The 19,701-nt window shown below is 45.2% G+C and overlaps 1 protein-coding gene across 5 annotated transcripts in view; it reads left to right on the forward strand.

Annotated features, from left to right (window-relative positions):
* Positions 1–899: 899 nt before the first annotated feature.
* Lar (tyrosine-protein phosphatase Lar) overlaps positions 900–19,701 on the forward strand; it is a 242,314-nt gene continuing 223,512 nt past the window's right edge. For all 5 annotated transcript variants that reach the window (XM_076305362.1, XM_076305363.1, XM_076305365.1 and 2 more), the window contains exons 1-2: positions 900–1,054; positions 2,488–2,594. The gene's annotated coding sequence lies outside the window, so the exon portion shown is untranslated. The remainder of the gene's footprint in view (positions 1,055–2,487; positions 2,595–19,701) is intronic.

Here is a 19,701-nt window from a genome sequence, read left to right on the forward strand (position 1 = left end):
CGTTCAAATTTTTTTCCTTCGTGTAACGCGTTTCAATTAGATGCACCTAAATTGCAACATTTCAAAAATTATTGCACAAAATACGTAAAAAAGGTATGCAGGGCAAAAAATGTCCTTTGTATTTTTTGTACGCTCTCGGCTATCGAGCGATGACTACGGCGCCATCTGCAAGTTAGAGTGCATAACATTTGAAATAACCCTTTGAATTTGACTTGAGGGATCGAGAGGGTGCATATTAGCGAAATGAAATAAGAAGCTAAATTAGCAACTGAGTTTTACGCGATAGTTTTCCATTTTTACAATTTAATAGAAACGAAGCACTGGGAAAAGATTTACTGCATTTACTTACGCATACGTAGCAATTCGCTCGCAACGCGTCCGTCGCTATTGACACTGTATCCATCGCTTGAAAATCTCTTCGTTAAAAACAATAGCGATTGTGGAAAAAGAAAACAGTACAAAAATGAACACTACTTGCACGATTGACCTTGAGTAGGCTATCTATTTGTAAATGATGTTAATCGTTGATAAATGTGGAAGATTCTTCCTTAATTTTCGTTAAAATGGAAAGCAGATTTGAAAGAAAGCCACTCACCGACCGTCGCAAATTTTGGAATTATCCAGATACGTTTCGCGTTAAAAATTGTTAGACATCTAAGCAACTTGCTTAACGATATCTTTCAATTGACCGATTGCATTTCGATAACTACGATTAACAAAGAAAATACAGAAAGACAGGGAAAAAACGCGTAAATGCTTTACTTTACTTGGCGACACTTTGAAAGTAGTATTACTTTTCGTGGGTAACTGTCTGTTTTCGGGAGTCTCCGCCAGATGTCGGAAGGCGGAAGCCAAGGCAACATGGCCGCTTATACCTAACACCGCTATGGCGACTTTCTTGTCAGTTTCCTAATTGTTGCCTTTTTTATATATTTTACACGAGTTTGTTTTTAAATCAGTGTACAGTGATAGACACAGTGTACATCGTTTTACAATGTAACGACGAAAGACGGATGTCAATATTCGATTAGTCGACGTACACACGAAAATTGTGGTAAGTGTTTTGCTATTTCGTGCGTAATCGCTTGTTCTGCCTTTCCACAGTCGCCCTCCAAACAAGGGGGTAATCAATTTGTTTACATCGCGTACCGTATTAATTGCGCATCGTCGACAGAACAATGAGTGTCGTAACTCATAACTTGAGTAGAAATACAACAATGTGAATCCTACGAAACATTCGAAGGCAAGCATGCGTCGCATGTCAGTTGAGCGCGTCTGTTCATACATATAACCTCTCGTACCTCGACGTGCTTTCCATCGTTGTTTCGTTGTATTCCTTCGATGTTTTTTCTTGCTCGTTTTGATTCGACCTTTGCTCAAATGCTTGTACGCCATCCTTCAGAATTGCTACTGACCTTTTAATATTTGTCCCTCGTGCGTGCACGGTCCTCTGTTTTCCCCATTTCCGCGAACTTTCTAAAGGAAAAGTATCGATTTTATGGTGTTTCTAAATAGTCACATTGTTTAACGTTAATCGATACGTCTGTAACGCGTGGCATTCGGTTGTTGTTATGCCCTTAACCCTCGATGTACGAACTGTGCGACATTCGTATGTACGACGGCTTCGGGTCAAACTTGACCCGTAGCAAAACGTTTCGAACGATAGTTTTAGATCGGATCGTTTAACATTACGTTTACAGTATTACATTTTTAAACTTTCATTTTTAGGAACGTGTATAAAACTTGAAATGCAAATTTCCATTGCACGTATACGATACTTTGTTTTACATTTATGCGCAAATATTACGAACACGTTATGAAGATTTGTATTTCTTTGTATTTCTAACGTACGTGTAAAATTTTACACGTTATTGAGATTCCAAAGTTGTTTTAGTCCTTTGTGGTTTTTTACTTACAACAGGTTTACACAGCACTGGATTTTGATTGTTGAACTTTCTACAATCGATTTAGAGTGTTTCGCTGAGAAATCGTACAAACTAGAACTTGTTTTTTTTCCCGATCGATATTACGATATATATAAATTGTTATTTTGTCACAGCAGAAACACGATTCGATCGTTCCAAAGTTACGAATGTGGGGAGATGGGAAGTGATGTGGCTTGAATTGTAATATAAATACACGGCCGACTCTGAGATAAGACGGTCCTAAGGAATGGGTCTTCGGTGACCCGGTATTTGTCCCCGGGGGGTTAATAAACCAATTTCAGTGGCGTACTTCTTTTTCTCCCTGTTAAACTTTTCTCCTTCCCCCGATAGTTGGATAGCCGGCCAGTAAACGCGACGTTGAGTCTCGATCTTGTTCTATAACTTTACAATTATTAATCGTGTATTTCAAAAATTGCACAGAGTGTACTTTACGTTAACAACGAAATGATGTAAAATTAAAGAAACGGTTCGTTCTTCGAACCAACGACCAGTACTAATTGTTCCAAGACAATTAATGTTTTTTTTCTATATTTGCTTACAGAGGGTGCTTAAAGAGGATCAACATTGAGATAGGATACAGGTGCGTACCGACGGAGCCGTCCCAAGAGGGAATGAGCGAAAACATTCAGACACTAACTGCAAACAAACGTATGTTTATTTTTAGTTACATTTTATTTACATTTGCCTGTATATCCAGTAACGTATGTTTTTTTTTTCACTTTTTTTTTTTTAAATACGGGTACACGTGACTTCCGAGTAATTGCTTTTATTTCACGTTATTGGACACTTTGTAAGGATTCGTTATTTTTGCATAGAGCATTATTAACCGTTTGGCTGCACGTACAGTAACCCCTCGTTAATCGTCGCCGAATACATCCGGTCGTTTCCAATTATTCCGTGAAGGTACCATGTACCTCCTTATGGTTGAAACCGAGTGTCTCTGGTTACGTGCGCTTGGTGACTAAAACTTCAAAACGATGCTACACGCGTATCGGTAATGCGAAATAAAATTTTCCTTATATGTTTACGAAATTATGATCAATGGATCGATGATCCTTCGAAACGAAAACGACTCCAGAGACGAATTCGTTCGAACCGGTTTTAATTATATTTCGTTCAAATCGTTCTCGAAAAACTTTCAAATACGTGTAATTAAAAATATTTTCATCGAGTAACTTTCACTGGATGAAATCCATAAATTTTGATCTCGATTAGCGTTGAAAATTCGATGTTCTCGGCGTATTTTATCGCTGTCGTTTGTAACCGTTGCCCGCTCGAGTCGATGAGTCTTTCGCGGTGAATAAACAACAGTGTCGAGAGCGACTTCTTATTTTTAAGGATGTAACAATTAACCCGGTGATACTGTACCTTGCTTCGTGTTTAAAATCGTTGCTTCGCGAAACGTTTATATTTTCTATCATCTATCGAACAATGTCGAGTATCGGGCAACGTCGCATATCGTTATACAGTAGCGTTGTTCGTTACCGATAACATTATTTTCTGCGTAAATTATGGTTTAATTGCGCGATAAAATATCAATTCTCTGGTCTTTCGTAGAAATCACTAATGTACGACCTTGTGGCTTTCGTTATGTTCCGATATTGCAAGAGTATTATTATTGCTATTGCTTTGTCGTTTTCGCACGCTATATTACTGGATAGTTTTGCAACGTTTTTTTTTTTTTTGGTACAACTGCATTGACCCGAACGGTAAACGCAAAAATTTGAGTAATTTAACGTTTTCGTAACCGATAGTGGAATTTTTTCTTTTTAATACACGTACGTAATTTTGGGGATATTACTTTTAGGCACTGTATGTTTTTCAAACGTTGTTCCTTTTGAAAATATTTTATTGCACTCTTATACCAACTTCAAGAGTTTTTTTTTTTTATTTATATACGTATATATGATTCCTGATTCGAGTTTAATTTTATTTAAGTATATTTTGATCGATGCATGCTGCAACGTATTATTTGCATTTTATTTTTTGTCCCGTCTATGACAATGTTGTACAACGGTACAGAATTTATATTTGTGCGTAACGTACGTGTAGCACAGCAGGTGTACATAATAATAATAATATTATTATTATGTATTATTGTTAAGTGTAAACATGTACAAGTTGCTCACGATTATGGTTTAATTTCTAAGTTCGTACCGTTTAATACTCGATAGTGTACGAACGACTTTTGTAACGATATCTATCGATTTCCCATTCTCGAGCAGCGCGATCTGTTTTTTCTACAAATTTATTCGAACACATTATTATTTTCAACGAATGAAATCGTACAAGAGTAGCCTTGAACTTCACCTTTGGTCGAAACGTATATTCAAATTAGGTTTACGCGTAATTTTTTGATTTTATCACTACACGGTCTTCGTTGTACGATAACAGATTTATAATCGATGCATAAATGTTGCGTTATTGTGTTATCGTAGAAGGATCAAGGCGAATTGAAGGAAACGGAGTGATATTCGACTTTCATAATCTAAAAAATAGAAACAAAATAGGTACATATCAAATTGTTTACCGACTGTTTTCAACCCCACTGTTTTATCAACAAATAAAGCACGAGAAACGAAGGTAAGTTCCTTACCGACGTGACGAGATTCGCGTTACCGACGATCCGTACATCGTATCGCCGACATGACCTATCGTGGGTAGAGTGTATGCCTCTTTACCGACAGCGAATTCGGTTCGAATCTTCCGCACCATGCACGGATTACGCGAAACAAGAATCGAACAGTGCGCCAGTGCACCGTACCGTTCGTTGCACCGGATTCTTCCATATGGACCGATGTCGTTCTCTTATCAATGGATGAAACTCTAGGAATGCTATAGGAAGAGAACGATTCGTTGCTGGTGTAGAACACTGCTGTAAGAAGAAAGAGATTCATCGATTACGACAACGACGCACAAAGAATACAATAATAACGTAAACGTGATCAAGAAGAGGAATTGAAATTCGTAACGCGCACCTATCTACCTATCCGGCTCGATACCGATTCCGGTCTTCGAGTACTAAACCGTACCTGAACACGTTCCAGTAATGTATGCCTCGAATTGAAATTAATTTGTTTATTCGTCGATGAGAAACAGATCGTACGAGTGTATCGAGATAATCTGGAAAGTATCCTCGTATACGATCGAACGAACGACGATCAAAGCAATGCCTCCTGAAATGTTAAAAGAGAGACACCATTGTTCCATCGATTAATCACACTTTCCACGTAGTAGGCATTGCGTTTGTATAGAATTCATGCACGAACGACTTCTGATATATCGAAAAGAGGGTCGGCATTTACGTTCATGCGGGGTTAGAGAGGGAAAGAGCAAGGTGGAAAAGCGGGAATCAAAGCCAACAAGCGGTGTGACTCGTGCTTGGGTCGTGTTGGCTTTACACGCGAGCAAACTTCCGATCACGCGCACTCGCATATTATTTTTAATCACTCGATATCGCGCCCGAATGCCCGTACGAGCTTCGAACGAACACAACGATTATCCGTAATTGGATTACAGTTTTTCTTACTCGCTTTTACATAGACATCCATCCCGTTGCCCACCTTCACCGTGTCACGCTTGATTTCAGACATTGGCGCTGTTCACTTGCGCCCCTTTTCCTTTTTTTTTTTCCTCTCTCTCCTTTTTGCTTTCGCAGGTAAACGTTTTCAGCGGATCGATAGGTCTCGTCGTACCACCGCGACATTTCTACAGTTAAATTGGTCGCTTTGTGTTGGGAGTAATTTAAACACAAGTACCTCTGAAAATGTTCACGCTTCGTACGATCGCTTATGAAATATTCGGTTTTATTAACGGGTTGCGCAATCTCGATGGTGACAAAACCGGGTCCATTTACGGATATTTTATAACGAAATTATATTAAAAGAAAATATTTTATTCGTAAATTAGACGCGAGCGAACAAAATGGCGTTGATCTCGTCCACCGCGCGGGGGGAGGGGTGGTAATTTCGTCGCCTTAATTCCGGCTTTGAATATTTGAAAATTCAAATTCGAGCGACATTGTTGTTCCCCGAACGTATTCTCGTTCGTGACGTGGGGAAATTTTCAAAATTTTCGTAAAAAAAAAAAAGAATTCCGAACAGCGCGGCGCTCACGGAAAAACAAAAAGGGCTTCGGGTCGAACGCGTTTCGTTACACTTTGGAAACTAATTTCGAACAAAAATTGTACGTCGCGCAATGGAAAACGTAATTAAGATTATTAGCGGGGAATTTTATAAAAATTGATCGAACGTTGTTCGAGGTGTTACCGATGCCTGTACGGAAAACATGCTTCGGTGAGAAACACGTTTGAAATTTTAAATTTGTTTGAAATTTACTCCCCTCGCGTACAAGCGAACCTCTGTGCTCTCCGTTTAGGTATTATTAGGTACTTTTCGACGCGTTAACGTCTGCTGCACATCCGAGCGCGAGTATCGCTGTAGGCGTTATATTTTCGTCGTTATTACGACTTTTTTCAATGTTACCCTTTCCCGTATTATTTTTAAGGATTTAAAGCCCCGTAATCCGCGCTTTCGAGTTGAAAAATCGGATTCGAAACCTAGGACGAGAGAGACAGAGCGACACCGAGCGTACCACCGAAACTTCAAAGTGATACTGCACGCGTCCGCTACGACAACCATCAATGCAACACGAAACTTTTTATATTTTCCATCATAACGTAATGCCGGTATTATCAATGGATTGCCGTGGTTTACCCGATGTATAAACGATTCTATACGCGAGTTTGTTCGAGTTATTTTTTTTTTTTTCTATTTTCCACTTGGACGTTACACGAACCGCTCTTGAATTCTGAACATCGAATTGTTCCGTTTCTCGCAAAATAACGGTTAATAATAGAGTACAATTATACTTCGAACCCGGTAACGTCGAAATAGAATCGATGGTTCCTTTTGTGGAACGGCTGGTAAAGGAATCACGGTTATTTTCATCGCGAGAGGATTGTTATTCTCTACGCGAACGCACGGTGACTCTTCCTCGGTTCGGTGTAAAAATTATCTTTCGAAAAGGAGAATCGGTCGTGTCTCGCGTTAAAAAAAAGCGTTGCATTCGTATTACGATTCTCGAGACGGAGTCTTAAAAGAGAAATGGATTGCGAACTCTCGAACGAACGTCGGTCGTTGCTTCAATCGGCGAACGTGGAAAGAGGAACGTGATACACGCAGAGCGAGAAAGATCTCATCGCGTGCTGTCGATCCACGTGAAGCATTAAACCGATGTATCGGTGTATCGACGTTAACGCGAAATAAAAATTTCTCCGTTTTTCATTATACATCTTCCGTGAAAGTAATTCCAACGAATCAACCAGGTCTGCGCGATAAAAAGGAAACTAATCGCGACCTTGTCCACGGACACGCGTACTCGCGGAATTTAGAAGCGTTTGGTTTTAAGCGTAATAAAAACCGATCAGAAGAGGGTCGTGTTTGGATTCATTTTCACCGGGAGGATCTTCTCGATCCATCGGTAACACTGTCGCGAAGATACGATAAAAAAAAGTATCGAAAAAAGTTTGATTTCATCGTAGGTTAAAATTCGATGCGTCTCCGCGCGTTGAAAATACGCTCGCGGCGATTGGCCGAGTTTTGTCGACGCAGCTGTCGACCACTCGACTCGACGCGTATCTCGCGCGGAGGAAACGTAAACAACGGTGCGAATAATGTCGTAGCTTGAATCCGAGGGAAAAGTAACTTCTCGAAAACGAGGATTGTTTCCACTTTTTCGTTCCCCCACCGCTGCTAAGGTGTGGAGTATCAGTTTTAACGATCGATGTTCTCGTACGGGAGGATAGAATTCATTTCCTCGTTTCTCGTAAGAGCGCGAAAGTTTAAGCAGGGAGGAAATGAAACTGAAACGAATCGAGGAAATATTCTACGTAATTCACCATCTTCTTAATTTTCTGGACGTCCTTAACAAAGAGATACTCGCTTAACCAATGGGAGCTTACGTACTTCTTGTTGTTGGAATTCGTGTGCGATGTAGCAAGGAGGGACCATACGACGTAGAGGGAAAAAGAACAGCAAAGGGTGGAAAGTAACTGACCGCAAAAGCGGCGGTAAGCTTTTTTATTTCCTTTCTCTCCTCTGTTTTTTTTTTTTTTCCCTTTTTTTCTCTCTCCCTCTCTCTCTCTCTGTTTTTTTTTCCTTCTTTTTTTCGCAGAGACCCCATTCGTTCATTAGACTGGAGCCGTCGGACGCGTTCGCCGGCCGAAGTTGCACTTCCCTCAGCTTCCTTTAACCACATCCCTACAACCTTTCCTTTTCCTTCCATTTGTCTCTGTTTTTCGTTTCTCCTACAACGCTATCTGATATTTCATAAAGAACACCGTGCCGTGTTGTATCGTGTTTTATGAAACGCGCCAGTTTCCGCGGTGCTCGTTTCCTCTATCGTTTCGAAAGCTGGAAAAGAATTAAACCTGTTACGCAACCGGAGCGTTAAGAGCAACATCCGGGATCAACGTCAAATTATAAAGACGAACGTTGTAAAAATGGTGGCGCCGGTTCACGCTACGCTTGTGTCGCATTATTTGGACACGTCGTCGTCGTCGTCGTTGTCGTTGTCGTCGTCGTCGTCGTTCGCGAGTCTCGGCCAGTAAGTAAGAACAGCGAGCGTCGAAAATACGAACAACCGGGCGGAGAATAAACCAGGGATCGGAGAGAACGTATGAATAGAGGCAGGGTGGTTGCCGTGGTGGTTTAATGACTTTAATGACCCCGCGATTACGTCGACCATAGTCACGGCGGATTAACAGGCGATAAATAAAACGTAGACACGAGTTCGGCTAGCGTGCGATAGCGTTCTTTCCCGTCGAAACGTTCCAGTCGTTCGTTCGTTCGTTCGTGTTCGCGTTTACGTGGGCGAATCCACATCCGTTTTGACCCTCGCTGGAACATCCTCTTCCGTTGTCTTTCTCTCGTAACGATTACAAAGATACCGCTCGAAAACTGACCAAGTATTAGATTGTTCGATAAGCTTTCTCAGTTTTTCCATTGTACAAGAAAAGAATACTAAATATTGGAACGACTCGAAGGATCTGCGCGAAAATGTACACACACGTTCGTCGAACAATCTTTCGAAGAATTGAACGAACCCTATAGCTCGGTTTTTCTCATCGAACGACGAAACATATCGAGCAACCTATTATACGCGTATCTCGTCCAACTGTTCCGTAGTTACAGGACACGTTGTATATTTCATAGATTAATACGCATCGGGTCGGCGCGGCACGGCACGGTGGGTTCGGCGTCACAGTGCGGCGGTTCCCACTGGCGGGTGTGTGCATTTAATTATATAATGTCAAGTACGCGTAGCAGCTACATAAACGTGCGTGGGTGGGAAATGCGGAGCGGAGGGACGGATCGAGCCCGTGATAAAGAGAACGGGTTTGTGTTCGCAGATATTTTAGGAAAACGCCGGGAGATCCGAAGTACGTACACTTGCGAATTGCGGTAGAAGCTGAACCGAGCTATGGCGTAACTACTGCCCGAGGCTGATGCTTCAGCGGCGGCTTCGGGTCTCTTGGTTTGCCAAGCGAGATCCCACTCTCTTACCTTTTCTGACCCCATCTCGTTGTCACCGACGTTTGCCTCTCACCTTTCTTCCTTTTGAGCGCTTTTCGAGCCTCCGGTCTCCCCCGATTCTCGCTTCTTTTCTTTCGTTTCGTTTCGTTTCGTTTCGTTTCGTCCCACCTCGCCTCGCCTCGCCTCGTCCCTCGCGCCACTTTCTTGCGAGCTTGCGTGTTAATTAATTAAGAACGCTCGAGAGAAACGGTGAATTCGAGAGGAGCGAGGAGATAAAATATTCGCGGAAGTTTGCTCATTTTTCGACTCCCGGGGCGGCGTGCGACACCACGTGGCCCGTGTATCGAATATTGGAGGATCCCTGGACGATGGAACCGCGTTCAACCGTTTCTCCGCTACTATTTTTAACGCGATCGATCGCTTCGTCGGGATTTGCGGCTAAGGATCGAAGTGACGGACGCGCGAGACGAGACGGAGAAACCGGAATAGGTTACCAACAAAATCAACCGACACCTGATTTCATTACTGTCACTTATAGAGTAAGCCAACTTTAAACCCTGCTCCACACGATCGCACGCTTTGCCGCATTAAAGTTAAGCCGGGGGAAACGTGGCAGCCGAAGGGTACGAGCGGAGATACGTTCCAGTTTTAAAGACGAACCGAATTAAACGCGACCGCGCCTTTTCCGTTTACAGTTTGCCAATTTTTCAACGACTCGGCGCGCCGAATCGAAAGTTCAACGATATCGACCGCGTTGTTCGGAGGGACGATTATTCACCGGGACGAGACACCGTCTCAAAATTCGCGTTCACGCGCGATTATTAACGAGGCTCGCGCGTCGCAACAGGCGTCTCGTTGTTTTCCACTCGCCTCGACGGGGTGCTCGTTTTCGGCGGGTAGGAAAATCAACCTTCCGATACGCGTCAGCGAAAAACCGAAACTCGAGACAAAGTCCAAGAAAACTGATCTCGCGTTCGTTCGTGAAACTTGTTCGCGTATCGGTTACGCGCCATAATTTCGTTTCATCGATTCCGCGGCACGATACGAGCCGAGACGAGCGAAGAAAGACAAATTTGTATTCCAGCGAGCGCTGGAAGCTTTCGCTGAACCGTTAAACCGTTCGATGCAACTTATTCTTATCCCGACGTAAGAATGTACGTTTACGGTTGCGGGCTATTAAACGCGTTTTATCTCTTTCGAACAAGAAACGGTGTTTTTTCGCGCGAGAGGGATACCTTTTCGCGCGTATTCCGTTGCAAGCCGCGTTACGTCAACGGATTGGAGTATCCACGTAGTCGTACAACGCGCGTAAGTAACTCGACCGAAGCGTTAACGACCGCACGCGAATTCGATATCGATCGTCGGTGTTGCTTTTACGGATACGTTTCTCGGTACAAATACGTACGTCCTTGAAAAATAGTCGAGCGAACGACACGCGTGCTCTATCGCACTCGAGCGCGCGAGAATTGGATCTAATTTATGTCGCGTGTCGCGCACGAATAACCGCGATACAAGCTGATTTATGCGTAGGCTACCGATGCGCCGTGCGTAAACTTTCGTCGGTTCGTTACACGGGCAGAAATTGTTTCGGTGACACGTTGAAATGATTCTTCGTTGCGATGTTTCGATTTCGTTGCAAGCTTCGACTACCAAATTCTACTTTCCGCGTTCCGTATCGATTAAACGGTGGAGTACCGAATCGAAAAAATTAATGAAGCGTAATGTTTGTCGATCAACATCGCCTGTATACCGGTAGAGAGGAAAACGGTTGCACGGGAACCAAAGTTATTTATTATATTTGATTGGATCGAATTCAATTGTCATAGCGTAAATGTTATCGCACGTAGAAAAGAGTTTTTGTATCCATTATGCACGCGTTCGTTGCAATCTGAAATAATCGCGAATCGTTGCGTACGATGTTTCTTTAAGAATTTATCTTTTTCCTTGTTGCGAAATTTCATCGACGATTTTATCGTACCTCCCTGTAAATCTCCATGCGTTTTCCGATTCAATTACATTTGGTAAAGGTTTGCGTTTACGATGCAAAAAGTATCGGTTCCGGATTAGACGGGATCGACGTTTTATAGGCAATTTAAGTGGAGCGAGTTTTTACGTTTTTCTCAAACGTCTGTTTCTTTCTTTTGTTCGTTTATTACTCGGTACCGAGGTAGTCCGGATCGAAGAGTTCGGTGACATTTTATTAAAAAAACAACTCCCTTGTATCGATATTTACTTTGTTCGACGGAAACTATTATTTTTCTAAGCAATAAACGCGTTGTATCGTTTTTCACAGACGTATACACGCGTACAGGGTGTCCCATTTAAGTCGACGCGACGAAGTATTTTATGGACGATTAATTTGAAAAAAGGAGGCGGAGTTCTTTTACGCGCAAACGTTTTTAAAATCATTTTAATTTTTTCGTCCCGGTTGTTCGAAACGGAAGTAGTCTAGGAGATATTGTATCGTTAGCAAAATTCGCGCAATTATTACTTCATCGTGAATTAAATATGGAATATTTGACAGTTGAAACGATTTTTAGCGAATCGAGACGAAACATCGAAACGTACTCGTCAAGTTCGTTTTACAAAAAATCAGCATACATTTCTCTAATTGAACGAACGTCGAAAATATACGGACTAATGATGTAATTTTTTATTACATCGTTACACGCCAAACATTTGACCATGGATACGGCAATGGAAGTGTTCTTAATCATCAGGATTTTCTCTCGACGAATAATGTGTATTTTGTCTGTTCACAATTTCGGTATTCGTAACATTTGTTTCGTCAGAAAACAGCACACGTGACAGAAATGAATCATCTTGTTCCATTTTTTCACCGACCCACTTGCAAAAATTTAGTCGTTTCGTGTAATCGTTCGATTTAATTCCCGATACAACGGAATGCGATGAGGATGCAAAAACACCGAGTATGTAAAATCCTCGGTAGAAATGTTTGGCTAATTTCGCTCTCCACGGTTATTCGTTCGATGCTCGCAGGTGGATTAGCTTCGAAAAATGTCGATAAATCCGTTATCGTCGGGTTTCGGTTTACATTTCCGTCTCGCGATGCCCGCGCGAAGGAAACCTTCGGCCGTTCTTAATTTCGGTGGTCGATCGGGATAACATTCAGAGCAGGGGGTGAAAGTGGAGCAAACTCGGACCCGTAACGCGTTCTTCTAGCAACGGAAAACCACCTTGCGAGAAAAACTTTCAACACCGCTGGATATCCGAATTAGACCTTGGAAAATCAGTTTTGGAAGTGTAAACTTTTATGAAAAAGTTACTCGACTCACAGAGAAACGACGCTTCTCGAAAATAATCGAATATCCGGGGTTTTCCCCCGTACAGAGGCGAGCGCGGCCGATGCCCATTTCGGAGAAAATAATTCGTTCCCGCGGAAGTTGATAAATAAGTTTTCGGGCCGCGGAACCGTTTTGCTCCGTAGGACGAAACAAGGTACAACCGGTGTCGATGAAAACTTGCCGGCAAAGATCGAGAACGCGTCGGGTCTGGTTCAGGTTTGTTAGAATTTGGAAGATTTTCAGTCACGAAGCGATCGATTACTCCGGACATTGCCAGTGCTGTCCAGCGAGTGAACAATGGACATTAGCTCTGATTAGGACATGCAACTGACACCGTATACGTAATCTGGTCTCTGTATTCCTGGAGGGCACAGAAGGTAGTACGTTCACGGTGATCCAAGGACCTGAATCCATAATAGTATTAGTGCGACGGCAGTGCTCACGGTAGAACGCCCAGGAACCATGCAATCATTGGCACGCGAGAGTGCGCCCTGTTACTGCCGGTGATAAGGACTACAATCGGGCCACCGACCGACCACTCGCTGTTCCGATGGTTTCCACCCTTAAATCGGTTAAATAGCTCTCCTCGCTCGACGACGAACCAGAGTTCCATTCTCCGTCGGAAGCGGTACGTCGACGTCTTTCGACGAAAGAGCAGCCGTAACGATTGCGTTCTTCCCGCGCGGTTGCATCGGAAAACGAATTCAGTCGGGCCGACTGGAATTTACTTACCGCGTCGAATTGACAGCACTTAAATGTAATAGGACGACGCAGGGCAAGGGTGGCGAAACACGTACGAGAGAAGTTGATGCGATTTAGCCGGGAGGAACTCGACGACCGATCGATTCAATTTTACGAAGTCGGTTTCTTTTCCCGCGTTACGCTCACCTTCGTCGAAAATCCGTGTCATCGTGCACGTTTTGCTCCCGCGGTCGGGCCGTCGCGAGAGCAATTTTTGTTTCGGCGAAATGCCGCGCGAATCAAAGATCGTCCACGGATCGTCCACGGTCCCGCGCGGAGCATCATCGAGAGTCACGTGCACGCACACATTTCTACTTATTTACGTCCACGGGTACGTGTACTCCGGACGGAGCAAAGGCTGGCTGGTAAATTTCAAGGCGCACCCTACCCCACTGAAACGTACCCAGTACACGTATGAAAGCGCAATAAAGAAAAGTGGCGTTCGTGCCCGAGCGAAACGCGCCGCCGCCGCCGCCGCCGCCGCCGCCGCCACCGTACTCGTTCTCGACAATTTATTTTCGATCAAGGTGGCCATTGCTGATTAGCGCGACAATGCCAGCTTTGTTCAACGATTAACGACGTTTTATCCAATTCCACCCATTCCGTGTACCCTTCCCGTTCCGATAATCGTACATTCGAATCCGGATAAGATTTAAAGAGCCATTCTCCCCGACTCGCGCGAGACGTACCAACCGTACGTAACGCTTTTCATTAAACTTTAAGCTCGAACATCCACGGACGAGAAATCCTGTTGTCGGCTTATCCGGCCAATTTACGATGGCGTCGTGCCATTTTGAAACATCGACGAATGTCTTTCCTCGTAAAACCAGTCGCGCGAGCGAGCGAGTCTGCTTCGCCTCGGCCGGCCGATCGTTTCTTCCTTTCGTCTTTCTTATTTGGCTTTCTGGCACAGCCGACGAACACAGCGGACCGAAGAGTTTCGAAAGCCAGCGACTCCCCTCGAATAGACGGAAAAGGAGAAACCGACGATGCTTCTACGGGTCTATCGGTGCAAAGCCGAGAGAGCTTTCGAGACGAGACCAGTTTTTACGTAATTAGATACCTACTCGAAAGGGTCGTAGCGCCGGATCACCGATACTTTTTTCCTACCGCGGCGCATTATTTTAACCTTCCCCGAGATCTTTCTTTCGGCAGAACCGCGGTTAAGAAACGCTCGAGGAACGCTTCCGGCTTTTAGGGCCGTGCCGCACGAGTGTTCGCTACCGAAACGTTTCGGCGGTAGGTACCTTCGAAGATCGACGACGGACGAGGGGGATCGCGTACCTTGGCTCTCGAAGATTCCTTTTTCCCCTCGATGCCCAAACGCCCGTGGCAATCCAGAGAATCGAACTTCTTTCTTAGGAAAAAAGAGGAAAAAAAAAAGAAAGAACGGTGGGTGCACCGTACGGTTGGCGCAGGATCACCGCAAGACCCCGTCTTCGATTCTCGATCATTTTCGACCGAACCGATCAAAGTTTTCCAATGTTCGTAATTCGGCGAATCTCGATCGTTATTCGATGCGTCGTTCGATAAAATAAGACGGGGAATTACGCGCGTGGACCGTGCGATAAAAGTCTATTAGAAAATTGACCGAGCACGCGCGATGCTAATTCGAAACCCGTAACAAAATAATGAAACGTTCGACGGTGTTTTCGTTATTGTTATCGAACACGCGAGAGTCTGCTCGTACGGCCAGGAATATTCATATCGGTCGACCGAACGCATTTCCGGCAAACGTAGACACGCGTCTACCGCCTTACTGCCTTTTCCTTGATAGCGATTGACGTATCGTAAACCCACGGCTCGGCGCTTGCACTCGGTGACCTCGTCGGATGCACGACCCTTCGGATATCCTACGCCCCGCTGCATCAGGGCTCGACACACTGGACGCGACAATATATTTTATACAATTTTATTTACCCATTTTACGAATAATAATCTTTCCGTCGGTACGTTCCGGTCGTTCTCGATTATACATCGCACGATCGTTTCGTTCGAACCGAAATACAAACGAGAAGAAACACGGATCGTCGCGAAATTTCGCACGAGTTTCCTCGAGTGAAACTATATATTTTCGCGCACACGTCGCGTATCCTTTCTACATAAATCTATACGTTTTTCCAAATATTTTCCGTTATCGTTTTTGGTTAACGGAAGTGTTTACGCATACTACGGGGGTCGTTACATTTTAATCGACGAATAAATTTACAAGCTCGCGAGTTTACGAAAAATTTACGTCAAATTTATGAAACATCGATCGGAAACGAAACGAATGAAAAAAAAAAAAAAAAACATGTACAAAAACTTGGCGACCGACGCCACTTCGAAATCGATAAACCGTTTATTAATTTTTCGAACGTTCGAAAATTCGTTTCCCTCTCTCGATTCGATAATTATCGCGTCGCACCGGTTCGTAAAAATAGCCGCTGTTGCGATCTTTGGGCGTTGTTTCCAGTTCCACGTCGTCGAATAACGGTTCGAGCAACGGCCTCGGGGTGCACGAAACCAAAAGACGGTTGCACGGTGTAATTATAAAATCCAACGATCTCGGCCCGTTCGTGGAGCACGCCCACCGTTTGTTTCCTTCGCGAGGAGAACGGGTTCCCTCGATCGCCAAGAGCGTTCGAACATCGGCTGGATGAACCGAACCATCGCGAGCCACGATCTTCGGAGGGGGGGAACCGTTGAAAACCGTCAACGTCGTCGGTCCTGCGTCACGGTCCGGTTCGTGCCGAATTATACACCGTTCTCTAGCCAGGCCTCCGATACTCCGCGGCGCGAGATATCGTGCGTGTTACTCTCTCGCTCGTTCGAGATAATAAAACCGCCCGTTAGGGATACCTTTTTCTCCAGGGGAAGTACATACTTTCTGCTCTTTACGCCGGCACGAAAGAACGCTGGAATTCTTCGGAGAGGTTTCCGCCTTCCACCGTTCTTAAGAGTATCACGAAAACCTACTACGGACTCGGTTCATGAGATGTCCTGCATTAAAGATGGTGTTGAGTTGTTTGCTCCACTTTTGGCTCTCGCCTTTCTTTCCTTCTTCTCCTCGCTTCGCGCGTTTCTCCTTGTAGGTATATCACTGCACCCTGAAAATATTTTTCTCGCCGTGACTGTGCATTATTTTCTTCTTCGCGGCCGCGAACCTCGCGATCGTAGACTTTTTCTTTTTTCTTATTTTTTTTTCTCCTTCTGGGTCTCTTGTTAGCGAAACGCGGGAGAACGTTGCGTTTCCGCGTATCGTTTCCTTCCCGCTTGGGCTCGCAGCCGGATACGATCGCGAAAGTCGATTGCTCGCCGGCGAACGAAACGGAACGTCGCGAACGTTGAAAGCGGGACGCAAAGTAGCCGGGGAGTAGCGCGTTTCGAGGATCGAGTCGCGGTTCCGATCCGCGTCCGCGAAGGTTGTCCTCGTTCCGGTGCACAATGCCGAGAACGATCGCGATCCGTTCGGAACTCGTGACCGGTTCTCGGAAAATGTTCCGTTACGGTATTAATCGTCGGTTTTTCGTTCGGTTTTCCATCTCGCTTTGGTCGAAAAAGGAAGCAACGGCCGAGGGGTAGCGAAGCAACGGAGGCGAGGAGGCGAGGAGGCGAGGAGGCGTTGATTGGTGGCTAGTCGTGAAACAGCTCGGAAACGTTCGGAGCTCGTGGTAAACTCGTAGCCGGCACGGCGCGGTGGTCGTTAGAGACGGGGAAGGATTAAAGGCTCTTCTTTCGAATTTCACGTCAGTCGGCTGTACGCCAAGATAATCCGTAGCGGTGTGTATTCGCGACGCGCGTATAAAATAAAGATCCGACACTGTCGAGCTCTTTTCTCGTTCCCCGCTTAATAACGCTTAATAAACGGCGACCGATGTCACGCGAGACTCGCTCTCCTTCTCGTCCCCCGGTCTCTCGTTCGCCCTTATTCCTCGCCACCCCATTTTTATACGGCCAATGAAACGAATTAAGCCCTTTACGCTTGTTTCTATGGGGCGTGCGACGAGGGGACGGGTGCCGAGGAAAGACTCCGAGCCGAGGAACCGGCGAAGCGTGTTACGCTTTCTTCGCGAGAAGAAACGTCGCGGGAGAGAACTCGCGAATGTTCGCGACCGGCTCGAACGGTATCCACGCTGGATATCCGGCCTCGAAGGATTCAGTTACGACGAACGTCGGGGCAACGTTACGCGGTAAGCCCCACGAAACGGGAAGGAAAACAGTTTATGGAGCAAATATCGCGGGGAAATCGATTTCCCCGTTCGCGTAAACCGCATCTCGTAATTACTTTAATTAATTATGATCGTACCGGGGGTGGTGGAAACGTAATGAAATTGATTTACGCGTAACTGCCTCCTGTAACTTTCGACCTTCGAACTTGCCGAACGAGAACTTCTTCTGCTTCCGTTCGAGAAACACCGGCCGCCATTTACTCTCGAGTAGAATTTACTCGGCGATTAATTAACGTCGCGGGAAGGGAACGCAGCCGAACGATACTAAAAACCGATGGTTCTCGAACGCAAACGAGACAAACTTTCGCCAATTACTTTCGATTCGATTTCCAATTTCGTAATTACCGAAAAGTGCGTGTTCCGTTCCCGGTTCGAGCAACCGCCACTCCAATAGGCGAAACGGTGCTACGCTCGACCTTACCGTGCGATTCTTTTTTGCGCGTCGGTGAGCTTTTCCGCGTATCCGATGATTCTGGATTCGTAATATCGGGCAAGTCGCGTTTTACCGTGTTATCGTTTCCTTTGCGCGTTGTACGATTTCTTTTTTCTTTTTGTTATTCCTTTCCCTCTTTCTTTCTCTTCTTTTCCAAACGCGGCCGTGTTTTCACCGCGCTCGATCGTACCCGTTATCGGATCGTTGTCGAACAACGAACGACGTATCGATCGATTCGCTGTTCTCGCGCGCTGTTCGCGAGAACGTTTCCACGGTGTCGCAATTATCGCTTATTTCGTTCGAGCGGGCTCGAACGTAACGGAAAACGTCCCTCGTTAAATTTATTTACCACGCGACCTTCCTCGGTGGGAAGATATTCGACGACAAACGCAAAGTACCGGGTGCTCCGTGTACGAGCAAACCGCGAACCTTCGCTACGACCAATTATACGAGGCCCTAATAATTTAACCACGTGTCGTTGCCCTGCCCAGATTCGGCCGTGATAACGCTACAGCGTTCGCCCTCTTCTGTGCAGCCAGCTCGTCGGTGGCCGCGGAGAGATGGTGTCGTTCGCTCGCCGGGGGCCACCGTTCCCAACGGACATTTTATGCCAACGTTATGGCTTACCAATAACAACTTGCCCCTCGCGTTTTAGAAACGCTAATAATCGTACGCGCGTCCCACGCTCCGCGCGAAACCAACGAAAGCGCAACCGTGTCGTTCGTCTCGAGTCGACGATGCTTTTCGATCGACTGGTAACTTTTATCGGCCTTCGTTTCCTTACTTTCTGTTTTCTTTTCATCGAAACCCGCGGATTTTTCCACAACCGTCGAAAAGATCTCGATTTTCGAACACCTCGACCGACGCAACGACCTTTACGTCCCTCCTCGAAACGCATCGCGGGATTAATCAATTTGGTTCGATCGACAAACAGTGGGTCCTACCGAGCTTAACGATAGTCCTACGATAAGCGTCCATTCGATTAATCGGTGCCTCCACCGATCGATAATACAGCACCGGAGTAGATTAAAGCGATCCTGAGAATCGATATTCTCCGTAATAGGTGACCGTGGTTGGCCTCTTTTAATTGTCTGCCGGTTTCGATGCAGCAAGATATCGCGATACGGCAATCTCGACTCGTAACCGCGTTAACCCGACTCGACTCTTTACGGTTAATTCCCAGCAGCGCTCGAGCGTCGAACGTATTCGAACCAGTTTCGATCCTCGGGACATTTTTCGAGCGTTTCGAACTCTCTCGTACTCGATTCCCTCGAAAATTTCCCCGAGACGAAGATACTCGTTGCCGGTGGTTTCGTTTCGGAATTATTTTTCTCGGATGTAAATATTTCCCCGTTCCGCGCGCATCTGGGAATTCGATGTTTGCCGATTTTTGTCGCGACAAAACGCACCAAGGACAAGGGTCAGGGGACGAGCGGTAAAAATATGTTTTCCTCGGTCGGGCGAGCGGTTTTCGCGCTGCGTTCCAACGGCGTGCACAGCATTTCGACGAGGAGAGGATCGACGGTTTGC

Source organism: Ptiloglossa arizonensis, chromosome 2 (assembly GCF_051014685.1).
Source record: "Ptiloglossa arizonensis isolate GNS036 chromosome 2, iyPtiAriz1_principal, whole genome shotgun sequence".
In the NCBI taxonomy this organism is placed as follows: Eukaryota; Metazoa; Arthropoda; class Insecta; order Hymenoptera; family Colletidae; genus Ptiloglossa; species Ptiloglossa arizonensis.